The following is a 12,568-nucleotide window of genomic DNA, read 5'->3' as shown; positions in this document are numbered from 1 at the left end:
GAGATCGATCTGGGTAGGGGCGACAAGAACAGGGAAGAACTTTGTAGATTGTTGTGATGTGTAATTGAGAAATTCACCCCCTCTATTTATAGCCTTCTCAGGATCAGCCTCCTAATCTAATTAGGAGAGAGTTCCTTAATCCAAATATGATATTTGGATCTGTACTCTTAAATGGATAAGACTTATGTTATCCTTCAACTAATCCTAGTGAGATTATAAATCTTATCTTGCCTCATTTTAATTAACTAACTTAAGCCCAGTTCGAATTGGGCTTTAAACCCATTAAGTTTATGTGCTCACTTAACCTCTTAACCTGTTGCCCAGTTGGCTCTCTTTGTATGGCGTGGGACCCAAACATTGATCTACACATAAGACACATGGGTTCAGCCCAGCCTCTGTTACAAGGCTTGGCCGAATTCATTGTTGGACACGGTGAACCCCTGAGTCCATCACCATGGGCTCTTAATGGGCCCAACATTTACACTAAATGGTCATTGGGTCCAGCCACCTTATGAAAACCCAAGGACTGTGGGTAGATGCAAGATTAGTTCATCAGGTATTACCCTCAATGGTCTTATCTCAACCTCTCAACCCATAATGATCAAACACTGCCCGACAAGAGAGGACCTCTCCCTCGGCTGCAAGGAACAATGCTGCACTCTCTACTCACATGGATCCTAGGAATTAAAACATTTTGCAAATATTTTGAAACCATAATATATATGTATATTTCTATATAAATATATTTTGCAAAAGCAAATTTCAATGGTTGAAATCAACTATTGGCAATTTAGGTTTCCATCAGAGAGAGTGCATCATTGATCATTCACTTTGTCCGATAAAGGGGCTGATCCTATCACTGTGATCACCCACTCAGAAGAATTCTCGGACTATCCCAACATATTCAAGTTTCGACCCTCTCTAAGGATCTCACTGATTGGTATATCAAAGACAACCTAATCCGACACTAGTGAAGTACCATAATCGAATTTAGGGGTCAAGTGTAACATTCCAATTTTAATCATTTATCTCCAAGGTGCAGGGCAATATTGGAATTTTGGTCTGGTTCAGGGTTTCAAGAAAACCCACACTGCATGTACCTCAGGTCTCAACCTAGCAGATAAGACAAGCCACCCCAACCAACTTGGCGGTACATTAGTGTCAGCCTTGGCAGGATAAATCCCCCTAGATCTATCCAACGACTATGAAAATTCAAAATAACACGAGTCTCATAAGTGTTTAGTTTAAGTGTATTACACAGAAACACACCAAAACACATGAATCAATTATGTACTTTTATTCATTTACAATAAATATCATTAAGTACATCAATCTGATTGGAGCTAAGGGCATACACTGTCTAACACTCACAACACACAACATTCACTCTTTCTTAGTTGTTCCATTTTCTTACTTGGACAATTTTGATTGAATTTATTAATGTTTCTACTTTCATGCCGCATTCCCACAAGGAGTTGTACATCTATTTTCTATTTGCAAAAGAATATAATGTTCACCTAGCCATTCTCAATGTTGTGTAAGTGATTAAGAGAGTACAATTAATAATTAAATGAGGCAATACTTTAATTTTTTACTTTAAGAGTTATTAACAATACTAAATTATATTTTAATGGCTATTATGCTAATAGCGTCACCAATTACTTTGGTTTACCATATTGTTCTTGTATTATGAGAAATTGTTGAGATAGAAGTAAACACTTTTCATATAGAAATTAAATATATATAAGAAAAAGATGATCTGGGTTTGTGATACAAGTGAAGTGATGAGAGTTGGCACAAGTCAGTCATTTAGGGAGGTCAATTGTTTGGGAAATGAAGACCTTCATAATGTATGTTTCTATTCCCAAGTTTTAATTTGATGCCTCTCGCTAGTCTTCTATTCAACTTTTGAAAACAAAGCTAAGAAGACAAACCTCCCTAAAATGGACAATGAATCCTAGTGTGAATTCGAGTCAGAACACTCTTGTCCCGAGCTGAGAAAATGAAGGAATAGTCAAACTATGTACTACACAGATGGAATAAAATTGAAGAAATGGGGATGGGCTGATTGGGTGGTAGATTGTATGTTTTTAATTTTGTTTTATTTTCTCCAGCTTCTTATCTATGTGTTCCAAGTTAAAACTTTCATCTTCACCCTTTAAAACTAAACCCAACCTAACGAGAGGAATATAGGGAGGAAGAACCAAAGACAGAAAAGAAATAAAGTGAAAAACGAAGAAGGGGCGGGGGGGGGGGGAGAAATTGATGTTCTGGGTTTAGTTAAAGAGAATGCATAAAAGAATAGTTAGAAAATAAAAAGAAATAAACATGGAAAGAAAATAATAAGGCAATTGCCTATTCACAACATTTCCTAAACTAAGAGTTGCCTCTCTTGGAGATTTTCAAACTTAGAGAGCTTTCTTTCTTGGAAATTGCCAATGTTGGAGTTTCGTTCTTTGTGTTTATCAATCCATAACTTTCCTCAATACACCCCTCAAGCGAAAATAGGCTGGAAGCACATGAAGCTAGCTAGGACCTCATGTAATCAAATCGATGAGAAGAGAAGGGTTTTCTAAACACATATGCAATTTGATCCTTAGTAGGAATATATTTTCCAAAAAGAGATTTTTGAAGAATTAAATATATAAAAAATTGAAAGTCTACATCGATGTGTTTGGTATGAGCATGAACAATTGGATGAGTAGCAAGATATGTGGCATTGTCATTATCACAGTAGAGAATTAGAGGAAAAGATGGAGAAACCCCTAGATCACGTAGAAGAAACTACAACCAAAGTAATTCGGTAGTGATGTGAGCCAAGGACCAAAATATGGCCTCCGTGCTGGAACGAGCAATAGTAGGTTGCTTCTTAGCACTTACAGAGATAAAGTGAGAGCCAAGAAAAATTCCACAACCACTAGTAGAACGTCTGTCATCAGGGCAGCCAGTCCAGTCAACATTAGAATAGGCCATAAGAGAACTAGAGGAGAGTGCATAAGAAAGAGTCCATAATCAAGAGTACCCTTAAGATAATGAAGAATTTGTTTGACAACTAACCAATGTTCATCAATCGGAATCTAAAGAAATTGACAGGTTTTATTAACATTAAAAGTGGCATCTGGCCTAGTCAAAGTGACTTACTACAATGCACCAACAATACTGCGTTATTGTGTAGAATCAGAGATAGGCTCTCCTTGAAATTTGTATAGCCGAGAACTAGACGCCATTGTAAAAAATAGTGGCTTCGAAGCTAATAGATTGATCTTCTACAAGAGATTAAGAGTCGTTGTTGAGAGTGGAATAAGCTAGTGAGGTCACGATAGCTTTTACGCCAAGTAATGAAGAGAGCCAAGATCTTTAAAAAAAACTATGAGACAGTTTTGTGATAAGTTAAGAAATATGAGAAGCAAAAAACCAGTAATAATAATATCATCAATATCGACTAAAATGTAGAGATAAACATTAGCCTTGTGATAGATAAAGAGAGAAGGATCACATTGTTAACTCCGAAAACCAAGTTTGTGCAAACGACTACTCAATCTAGAGAATCATGCTCATGGGGCCTGCTGAATCCTATAGAGAGTTTTATGCAATTTGCAAATGTAATGAGGATAATATTGATCCTCAAAATCATGTGGTTGATACATACATATGTTTTCAGTAACAAAACCATTCAAGAAAGCATTATGCACATCCAGTTGTTTGATATCCTAATCACATGAAGTAGCAAGAGAAAAATTGTATGAAGAGCGGTCGGTTTGACTATTAGGATAAAGGTATCATTAAAGTCAATATCAAGAATCTATGAAAAACCTTGGGCAACTAAACTAGCTTTATACCCATAAATCGAACCATAATGTTTCCTCTTGATTTTGTAAACCCATTTCGAACCTACAACCAGTTGCCACATGCCATTTTGGATGAGGGCATGAAAACCGGAGGCCATAGCCAAATACCAATGAGGTGATTTAGCAGCTTGATAGTATGAGGAAGGCTCGTCTTCATCGGGATTGCTATCAGTTAAGAGAGCTGCTAGTATAGGATAACGGGTAGCAAACATGGCCTATTGAGAGCAAGAGGTCATTGATTAAGTAATCATGCATGGAGTAAGTCTGTTTAGCCAGTGGAGGAACTATAGGGTAGCATCAAGAATCACTTGTACCAGCCTAGTATGTTGTATAGGAACCTGTTGAGAAGCATAAGAAGAGCTAGGATCATGAGTAGAAGATGTAGAGAAATCAATTGGAATAGAGTTAATAGCTTGTAGTAAGGCTGAATTAGCATAATTATGAGACGGAGGTGACATTTACTGTGAAGAAACTACCTCTAAAACTGGTGGTAATACAACGACTTCATCCCGTATAGAAATAGGTGTTGCTGAATTCTGTGAAATGCTTGGAAATTGGTGTTCATCAAAGACAACATGATGGGCAATAATCTCTTGAGATGTATTTAGATTAAAACAATGATATCGACCCTTTATGCTTGGAACTATATGAACAAATATACAAGTAGTGGAATGATAGTCCATCTTATGTTTGTTGTAGGGTTGAATCAAATGATAGCAAACACAACCAAAACTGACCAAACAACTTCTCATAAGGGGAGATATTACCTAGCCTTGGTGTTGGTAACTGGTTAATAAGACAAACTGTTGCCTTTACTGCTTCAGCCTAGAAGGATTTGGGGAGAGAGGAGGATGCCGATAGAGAAAAAATGTGGACCTAATAACATGTCAATGTTTTCATTCAGTATAATTGATGATGTGCATTTTGGTAGTTCTCGGCTGGTAGGTGACTCGGATGCCTGGCTGAATAATCCCTACCTGGAATGTGGCTAGGATGCCTAGTTGAATGGTTCCTACCTAGAAGATGGCTTAGACGCCTAGCTGAATGGTGACGAGCTGGAGAGGTGGGAGTGGTAACGAGCTGAAGAAGTGGCTCTGATGTCTAGTTGAATGGTGACGAGCTGAATGGTAACTCTAGTGCCTAGCCGAATGGTGACGAGCTGGAGAGGTGGCTCTGGTGCGACCTGCATGGAAACAATGTCAGAGTGCCCAGGTTGCTTTACCCGAGGTGGGCACTCTAATGATTAAGTTAGTGAATCGTAGAGTTTTAAGATAGCTAAATGTGAGAGAGCTGGAGAACTATGAGAACTAAAATTGTGCATTTACTTGGGTCTTTGGGGTTGATGCCCTTATATAGTTGGGCTGCTATGGGTCTCGCGAAACACTCCTGGAATCCTCGACCCATGACGTAGGGGTCCGTTCTGCTTTGGAAGGAGGATAACGTGCCAAATAATAGGGCTTGCCGTTTCCCTCCAATTCGGGCGGGATGAGGATAAGGCCTACGGTTACGCGTCGTGATCCTGAAAGGTTCGGAGACAACTGGAAAGCTTCTAGAGAGGTAGGTCACCAGGTCGGTGACAGGAGTAGATCGCTAGATCACCAGGTCAATAGTAGAAGTAGGTTGTCAGGTTAGCGGTAAAGGCAGGTCGCCAGGTCGGCAACAGAAGTAGGTCGCCAGGTCGGCGGTAGAGGCAGGTCACCAACTGGGACCCCATTTTGGCTAAGGCAAGTTATCGCCTAGGTGATGCTGGGATGTATGCCATGTGCCATGATGTCAGTGGAGGGCTAAATCTACCCTCATCAAGAACCATTCTGTTCATGTTTATGGGGATATCTCACATGATGGATAATTCCTTTAGTGTCATTGGATTCACCTAAGCAAACCTATTAGATGTCATGTTTGGTTCCTTTTGGTTTTTTAGATTTTCAATTGAAAAAATATAAAAAATGAAGAAAAACAAAAAATGTTCAAGCATCTGCACCTTCCCCATCTTAGGTGATAGTTTGACACACACTCAAATCTCTATGCCTTTTCTCTATCTTGGGTGGATTGCAAATGATTCTTTTTTCTCTGATTTGGCAATTCCTCCCTACAAGGAAATCTATATTCGTTGCCTACATCCAGACATAATTCAATGAGTTCTCGTGACGAAGGGGGACAAAGGAAATGAAAGGCCTTCTGGTTGGACATGGCACAACACCAGCGAGATTGAAGAGAATGGGCTCCTTGATTTTATTTTCTACATAGACTCATTTATTTTATTTCTGTGTTCTTTAATCTTTGTTCATAATCCATTTTTGTTACTTATTAGTATGGTGATAGAGAATATCTCTTGGGAGAGTGGGAAAGAATAAAGAGAATGAGATTTATTGGTTCCCCAACATACGAAGCATTGTTGGACTTTGGAGAGTGGAGAGAATGATAGCTAACAACTTTATAGTAACAGAGATCAATACAGAGATTACAGCAAATTTGGATTTTTAGTGGCAGTTTTAAAAGTGACTAAAAGTTGGCTGCCGCTATAAACCAAATCTATTGCCACTAAGAAGTAAAATGATAAGTGCGAATCGGTAATCTCCCCTCTGTTCTCTTAGTAGTCGACCTCTTACCACTGTGACAACCGGTCAGCACCCAATGATGATGCTGGCGTTAAATAGGTAATCTCCTTTCTTTCACTCTCTTTATTCTCTGTCTCTTTTTCTCTCTCTCTCTCAATCTCAATCTCAACCTCTGAAACCTTCCCAAATAGGATTTCAATAGCTTGTTGGCTCGAACATTGAGTTCTCTCCCTTCCCTCTCTCTCGTGCGTGCACTCTCTGACGGCATCCAACAACGACATTGGAGTCAATAGGTAATCTCTCTCTTTCTCTCTCTCTCTCTCTCTATATATATATATATGTCGATAACCGGTTGAGTTTCTCTCAGCTTTCCATCGGACAGCACCAACCGGCGATGTCAACGCTAGCAGTTGATTCTGTCTCTTCACCGCAGCATTGGACCAACATCTCAAAGGATACCAGGTAGGTTCTACCTCATCTTGTCTTTGTTTCCAAGCAGATCCAACCCCTGGAATTATGGCTATTGTCATAGCCCATGCCTGAATGGGATTAATATAAAGTTTAGGGTTTATTCATTCATATTTGAGTTTTATATTTTCATTTTATCATTTTCGAGAAAAAGGTTTGGATATGATATTCTCTTAGTCATTTTAGGAGTCTTATAGGATTATTCCGATTGACTTGATTACATTTTAATTGCCAATTATATAAAATTAAAATGAAAAACCTTATAGTTCCAGTATTGGCTGCAATTTCCCTGAATCTCCACGAGGTCATGTAAAATTCTGGTATTTGTTATAGATATTAGAATCCTTCTCCAGAGCTGAAGTTTTATACAAATTGCAAACTATTATAGCAGTTGTGCCATCTTACTGTTTGAATTAGGCCCATGCCAAATGGTTCCACTGCAAACTTTTAGAAATCACTGAAATGCCTGAATACCATGAATTATATGGTTGGAGTTCATTCTGAGTTTTGCTACAGAGTTCAGACACTCCTTTAGACAAGACCATACCGTAATTACACTAATTGGTCCCTTTTATGTAAGTTTATGGGCCCAAACCATTCTCTTTCTCTCTCTCTCTCTCTCTCTCTGATGCCCACATGGCCACATGGCACTTGACTTGCCTAGGAGGATCCTAACAAGTATTTAGGTGGTGGGTGACAATGAACAGTTGCTTTGAACAAGTCTCATCCAGTGAACATGCGGGCATAAAAATCGACCCGCCTAGGAGGACCCTAGCAAGTAGCAACTGCGTTGAGATCTAGGCAGTCGGTGGCTATTAGGAAATTTGCTTTATTCTTAAGCATCCTTAATAAAAAAACATATTGATGATGAGATTGTTTACCGGGGGATTGTTCTTGGTTGAGAGAGCACCAAGGTTCAAAATATTACAATGTATCACATGTATCAGTTCATGTAATATAATCAGGAACATTTTTTATGTTTAAACAAAAATATTAGGTTTACATTATGGTGGTTACATGGGCATTATTTTTTTTTTTCTTCTAATCCCAAACTGTACTCCAGAAAATTACAAGGGAGGCTGGAAGAAAGTAATGCGTTTACGAAATCCCATGAAAGTAGGCATTGGGACAAGAGAAGGTCGAGTAAGCTGCAAATGGAGAACTTTAAAGGGTTGCAACAGGAAAATCTTATTCCTCCTATTTTTATATGGCAATTTATATTCTAATAGACATTTTCCAAAAGAATCGGATTGTATCAATTGTGGACATCCATTTATGTTAGTTCAGGGTATTAACATTTTTGCTTTTTTGAGTATGAGTGGCTCCATGTTCTCTGCTTGTGTTCCATGGAAGTGAGAACCCATTAGAGACTGGATCCTAAAGCTTGATCATGGCAGTTAATTGTTTTCACCTGTTATTGGTTAAGCAGATATTGATGGATTTTTTAGAATTAAAAGGTGAAATTGGTTCTCCTAAATCTGGCACTAGCATTCTCATAAGGTGGAGGTTGTTGTTCTATCAGATTGTCTAAGAGATTATTGACCAGGTTTGCTTGATAGCTGGACCTAACATAAATTTGTGCTTGGCTTGAGCTCTTTTTGTTAACATGCATGATGTCTAGTACATGGGTATTACAACAAACTGCTTTTTTCTCTTTTTGAAAATCTGAGCCCTTGGAAGCTAGCAAGACCTCTGTTGTCGATGTGTCATGGGATATCTCATTATCTCTCTCTAGATTTATAAGATCTCTTCCTCATAGATGAAAAGGGGGTCTAGATTATAAAATTTTCATTTTTTTTTCTGTTATTTATGGACAATGATATGGTTTTTACTCAATGACATGGTGGCTGATAATCTCAATGATAGATGTATTGAAGTGGTGCTATGTATTTTATGAACTTTGTACTTTGTATGGCATATAGTTTATAATTATATTAATATAATCCAAATAATTATATTATTTGGATTAGTTAATGAGGGTAAAAGCTCTCTCTCTCTCTCTCTCTCTCTATCCCTGTCTCTTACGGAGGAAATGTCATGAGGAGGTGGGTATGTCTGGGATCCTAATAACATGCCAAAATCCTGATCTCACATGAAAAGATGGTCCAACATGTCTTGTGCTAATTGATACACAATCTACAAGATGGGTGGGCAAGAAGAAATCCTCCCCCCTAGTCCATACCCTCTTTCATAGGTAAAGCATACAGACAGAGACATTGAAGCCAAACTATACATATGATTGGTCCCATCTTGGGTCCCACATGGTCCTCCATTATAAAAGACCTTATAGGATGATCCTGACTATTAAAATATGACCCACCTTTTGGACACAATTCCATGAGATATATCACCTTGATTAAGGCATCAGAATGTGGGGTTGTACTAAAAGCTAGGGATATGATATAGGGCTTGTTCCGATCCATTTTCTGACTTGAGTCAAATCATATATATATATATTTTTATTTCGTTAGTTTTATAAGCAGATGTAGAAAATTCAAAAATTAATTAAGGATTTAAATTAAAGGTCTATATAGTAACTGATCTAGACACTTGAAACACAGAGGGATCCCTCAATTCCACTGCATCTTGATTATCATATTCTCTCACAATAGAATCAAGTCTATTCCCATTTGTAATTGTAGATTTGTTCTCCACTATTTTCCACTGCCTCTAACAGAGAGAGAGAGAGAGAGAGAGAGAGAGAGAATGCAAATCTAAGTGGTAGTTTCGTCTTAAGGTTTAAAGAGTTTAATTAGTTTTTAATTTCATCAATATTTGTACTGCTGTCTACATGCCTATATTCCAAGCACTAAATGCATGCTTCTATGCTAGATATATAGATATACAATGCACGAGCTGTGAGCAAGATAGATATACAATGCCCTACCTGCCATGGGTAGTGCTTTAATGGAGGCAATTCATGATGAGGCAGTGAGCAGAGAAGAAATTTTTGTTACTTCTAAGCTATGGGGATCTGATCACCATGACCCCATTTCCGGACTCAAGCAAACTCTCAAGTAAGGAACAATATATATGTCTTTTTTTTTTCAGTGTTCACATGCATTAAGTCAATTATACTAGTCCTTAATTTGACCCAATACATAATTAATTGCACCAATCCAAATATATACCAGCTAGCTCTTGCACAGAGAGAAGTGAAGAGGGAGGAAGGTTGTGTGGTCCTTCAATTTTTTGTGTTTTGTTAGGGATGGAATGTGTGGACCTGTACCTGATACACTGATCAGCCAAACTAAAGGTGTGGGCAGATTATGCTGTACCTAATGAAGATGACTTTGAAGAGTTGGACATGGAGTCTACTTGGGTAGGGATGGAGAAGTGTTTGGATATGGGGCTTTGCAGGTTCATTGGGGTAAGCAATTTCTCTTGCCTGAAGATCCAACGACTAACGGAACACGCTTCTTCATTCCTGCAGTGAATCGGGTGCCTACTACATTTTATATATTACTAGATTGGGATTGGACCTATTTATCATGCATGAATCATGATTGTTGGAACATGAAGTCAGAAACAATTTAATTATCAGATGTGTTGATAATGATTTAGACCCAACATCCATTTTACCAAAAACCATGGTGGTTCTGCCTGAATCTCCACCCACTCCGGTGGGACCCAGTAGATAGAAGATCCCTGAAAAGTGGTATTTTGGTTAAGCCAAAGTATGGTCTCCCAAGACATCAACATGAGGGATGAGACATGCGCTATATATCCCAAACAACAAAAACCCAAATATTTAGCTGACATATTTTTAAATGTCTTCACAATTCATAGACAAAAAGAGACTACTTAATATATATATATATATATATTAAGTAAAACGAAAATTTGATGTGTAATGTGACACCAGTAGTTAGGAAATAGAAAGATAGTTCTATTTAGGTTCTTTCTTTTCTTTTGGTGCTGTAAGCAGGCAACAGAAAGTTGGTTAGTTTCTCTAAATGATAGATTTGAGAATTCTTTAGTCAAAATGGAAAGAAATCCATATGGCTACAGGGAATGCTCAAATGTCTAACAATCAAACCAAACGATAAAGGGGTGGGGTTATTATAATTGTAGACGAATCCTGAGGCGTGCTATTGGGGGTATGTCATCAACATTCCCTACAGAATTCATAGCTGGGGTTTTGAAGGAAATTCATTCACTTAGGCTAGCTTGCATCTTCTTGCTAAGATGATATATAATGGGATAGTTACCTATTCGGGTAATAGGATATTTTAGAAAAATTGAACTTTGAAAATCCTGTACTTAAGAATATAGGAAAATAGATGCAGTTCAATTGCTGGAATGAACAGAATTGAATGGCATTTCAGGAGGACGAGGATTTTCACCATGAAGTTAAGGTATCAGTATGCCATGAATAAAAGCATCAACTTGAAAGAAGCTTCAGTTAAATTACAATTGTGGAAAGTATCATATTGAGTACTAAAAAAATTTTATCAGTTTTGAGTCCTTACTGATAATAAGAGTTGTGGTGGTTGGCCATACTTACAAGATAGCTTTGATTGTAAAAGGTTCCAATTTTTTGTTTTTCACAAATTTGCATGTTCACATTTTCTTTTCATGTGTGCATGCACAACAGGGACATCTACACACCTACAGGTTCTATGACGTGTGGACCTTCGTCCTATAGGATGCAACTTTCAAGAATGAGGAATGCCAGGAGAATGCTGGTAGGGTGAAAATAGTGGCATGTGACTCAAAGTTGCTCTCACAATAAGACTATCCTTTCTAAAAGAAATTTGAGACCCTTTCAGAGAAGTGATTTGGAGGTAGCCCAACTTGCAGAGACCCTTGCAGGAAATTTGAGATTATATAAAAAGAACAATTATCATTTATGAGATCCAGTAATTGTACTAAAAGAAAAAATTCTCGTGTTTCACTTTTACTTGTGTATGGAATTGTTGTGGACCCTTTTGGAGAAATTAGTGGAAAATAATATACTTTGTATTTAATTTTAATTTGGATGAACAGAGAAAATAATATATTTTGTATTTAATTTTAATTTGGATGAATAGATGAATCAAATTGCATGTTTGTTTAATAATTGAAATTTGCAATAAATAACAATCAAATTGCAGGTTATTTATAACAAATTTCAGACTATTTTGGTAGCTGTAAAAAAAATTATAAACCTTTAGTGGCAGTCGGAGTACCCCTTTTAAGGTAAAACTGACGTTTGCAAATTCACCATTAGCGGCAGTAAAAAAACTGCCACTAATGTATCAATTTGTAGCGGCAGTTTTTTGCACTTTTACATGCAGCCGCCAAAACTGCCGCTAAAACTTTTAGCGATAATAGTTTTAGCGGCAGTTTGGCGACTGCCGGTAAAAGTTTTAGTGGCAGTTTTTGGGACTTTTAGTGAGAGATGAAGGAGATTGAAGGGCTTGACTCAGATTATTTGTCTTTATGTGTGACTCTTGCTCTTAGAAGTTAAATCCTAAAAAAGAAAATAATCTAGAAGAATAGATCATAGATGAAGAAATGATGCAACAACAAATTAAAGGAAAACAAAGGAGACTATAATTTACGAGAGTAGATGGCCAGATGAGGGGGACTATAATTTCTTTGGTTGAAGGTTAGATTTTGTGCACTCGTTTTTTTTTTTCTTCAGATTTTTACTTTTTTTATTTTTAAATTAAATCTATATTATATATAAAAGTGTAAATGCAATGTGGA

At 37.5% G+C, this 12,568-nt stretch overlaps 1 long non-coding RNA gene across 2 annotated transcripts; it reads left to right on the top strand.

The window, feature by feature from the left end:
• The first annotated feature begins 5,817 nt into the window (after positions 1-5,817).
• LOC148846076 (uncharacterized) lies at positions 5,818-11,894 on the top strand. 2 transcript variants are annotated; one of them, XR_016101890.1, is made up of 6 exons: positions 5,993-6,505; positions 6,598-6,699; positions 6,774-6,868; positions 9,707-9,891; positions 10,081-10,244; positions 11,472-11,894. It is a non-coding gene; the product is annotated as an uncharacterized LOC148846076 (long non-coding RNA). The 2 variants fall into 2 exon arrangements; XR_016101889.1 differs by lacking the exon at positions 10,081-10,244 and having other exon boundaries at positions 5,818-6,505.
• The last annotated feature ends 674 nt before the right edge of the window (positions 11,895-12,568 follow it).

This window comes from Nelumbo lutea, chromosome 7 (assembly GCF_056320005.1).
Source record: "Nelumbo lutea isolate HS-2025 chromosome 7, American lotus-T2T, whole genome shotgun sequence".
Lineage (NCBI taxonomy): Eukaryota > Viridiplantae > Streptophyta > Magnoliopsida > Proteales > Nelumbonaceae > Nelumbo > Nelumbo lutea.
The sequence above is the reverse complement of the archived record's forward strand: the minus strand, read 5'-3'. Positions and strand labels throughout refer to the sequence as shown.